This window comes from Coturnix japonica, chromosome 2, assembly GCF_054131305.1.
Source record: "Coturnix japonica strain WE chromosome 2, WE-NBRP24, whole genome shotgun sequence".
NCBI lineage: Eukaryota > Metazoa > Chordata > Aves > Galliformes > Phasianidae > Coturnix > Coturnix japonica.
The window spans coordinates 61,764,298-61,766,804 of record NC_140664.1 but is presented as its reverse complement, the minus strand read 5'-3'; the positions used below and the strand labels follow the sequence as shown (position 1 = coordinate 61,766,804).

The following is a 2,507-nucleotide window of genomic DNA, read 5'->3' as shown; positions in this document are numbered from 1 at the left end:
AATCTTTACAACACTGCCCAGTTCCAAATTGACCTGAAAAAAGGGAATAAGCCTCACAGATGTCCTGAAGTTCCTTCAGGGTTAATGGAAATGGCCTAGAGAAGAAAGAGGCAGATTAGAGTCCCAGGTGAGAAAAAAAAAGGCTGCACTAAGTTCAACACTCATTCAACACAGATAATCATCAGGGAATTGGAGAAAGACTGCTTTTCAGTAAAATCCTCATCTGTAGGAGAAAACACAAGTTGCACTGAGTTCAGAAGCCACCAGGAGTTGTGCATCCTTAGAGACCAGATTTCCCTAGTCCAGGTGCTGCATAATTTTGAAGTCATTTACAGATCTGTTCATCAGTGAGTCAACAGTATATAAGCAAGAACCACTGGCTTGTCTGGTCTTGCATTCTTCCTTCCATGAAACCCACTGCAAACCTCTTCAAAGGAAGAAATTTGCTCAGGGATGCATTTAAGTTATTATAAATGCGCACAAAACTTTTCTCAGCACAACAGGTAGGCCTTTGTTTCTTTAAAACTGTTCTTTACTGTAGAAAGTTACTGTGTTTAAAAGAAGACAGTCCATCGTTTTCATTTCTAATACAGTAGTTATATTGTGCTTTGGGGGAAAAAACCTCTAGGTGAAAAAGTTCAATTCCATGGTACTAGAAGGGTCAGTAGAAGGCAGGTAATAGCATCCAAGTAGCAACTGTATTGTATTTGAAAGTGCATCTTTCTGGTTCAGGATTTAAATCAGAAAAATTGGTTACCTGTGAACACAAGAGACACATTAGAACTATTCATTCACTAGTTTTACTAAATCTGCAGCAAATTTGAGGCCATTTTGTTTATTTAGTACAGTCTGCAAGAAAATGCATACTGGACGCTTTTTGTTGAAATTGGTGATTCTGAAGCAGACAAGCCTTGTTTTCTTTTAGTACTACAATTATAAGGGCCTAAACAGGTCAGGGGTTCCAAAAAGAGTATAAACTTCTGTTTCTGAGTAGGGGCTTCATATAGTCTAACAGCTTCCACCATGACCTCCACCAGGTTTACCTTAGATAGCTTTATTGCACTTAAGTGCTAGATCTCGAACTTGATGGGATTTGGACATTTCCTTTCAATGCTTTCCTCCTCTTCTAATGCTCGTCTGCTTTTGAAGGATCTCTGAAGCCCACTGCATTCAGTATCACTGCAGTCAAATGGATGGATGAGAAGAGGCCAGCAAATCCTTGATGCCTATGGATACTCCAGCACTGTAGCTGCAGTTCATATGCCTGTATGGGAGATACAAATAAGGATACAAATTCATTCCACAGACACATGCCCCAAGGAGCTGGGAAGTACAGTGGAGCTGATCTTCCAGTCTCCAAAATGGACAATTTCATACGTACTGATGAAATAGCAAGGTTAGCTAATAAATACAGCTGATAAGGCTAAAACAGTTCTGGAGACATATATGGTCATTCTTAAAGATAGTTCAAATAATCAACGTATGTTTTTCCCCACTCTTCTTGGTCAGTCCTAGTGATTTACTTTCAGATCCATCAGTGTTTCATCCATTACTTTCCTCTGCCTTTGACCTTCACAACACAACCTGACTGGAGACAAAGACTACAAATATAGATGGCATATGCAACTTACAGTCTTCCTGAACACCCTGATACTCAGTTTAGCTAGGCAACAAGTTTCAGAAATGTTGATCCATATGTTTCTCCTGTTGTAGGCAAATGCGCTACAGTTATAGAATAAGCTATTAATCCTTTCCAACCCTATCCCTATCTGCCTAACATTACTGCTTCTTCAGATGTTGCATCAGATACTCTCTTATTCTCATTCTCTGATTCATTTCAGTTGCAACAATCTCCATACTTGACATCCCAGTTTTCTAAGCTAACCAGTTTTGCTGCAAATGATACACACTGAGGACAAATTACACAAACTATTCCAAGGACAGTTTGCAGGCAAAGGTGTAAAAAGAAGGAAGGAGAACAAGGCTGAACACAGAACTGCCATCTAGATCCAAATCCTCACACCATACTCTACCCCCAGAACAGCAGAAAAGTATTCACCACCTCAGAATTTCAGTGTGTCCTTTAGGGAAATTCACATCACCTGTGATTGTTCTCAAAATTTTCTGCTCTCTTACATCCCCTCAGTAATATTTATTTTTTTATTTTCCTTTGGTAACATGAAAAAATTGACATATCTGTTCTGAAGAAGGAGAATTATTTGTTTGAGGACTGACATGGCAGAAATACTTGTATTTTTCTTAATGAACATCAGAGATCATTTCCTCTGAATACTGAATTCTGTGAGAAGAACTGAAATTTGATCTTGCTTTTTGTATCAATATTGAAGCAGTTTGCCCTTTTTCTTTATTAATTTTTTAACATTATGACATGACCAAAGCCCTTCTTCTACTCTCAGACTCATAAATTCTAATTTAAGCTGACATTCTGGTAGAGAAGAAAAATTAAAACTCATGATTTTTATTTTGTAAGGTAAGGTGGCCCTGGA

The 2,507-nt window shown here is 38.3% G+C and overlaps 1 long non-coding RNA gene across 1 annotated transcript; it reads right to left on the bottom strand.

Annotated features, from left to right (window-relative positions):
• Positions 1-510: 510 nt before the first annotated feature.
• LOC146761855 (uncharacterized) lies at positions 511-1,265 on the bottom strand. The gene is made up of 2 exons (XR_014942668.1): positions 1,044-1,265; positions 511-757 (listed from the first exon to the last, which is right to left on the bottom strand). It is a non-coding gene; the product is annotated as an uncharacterized LOC146761855 (long non-coding RNA).
• Between the last annotated feature and the right edge of the window lie 1,242 nt (positions 1,266-2,507).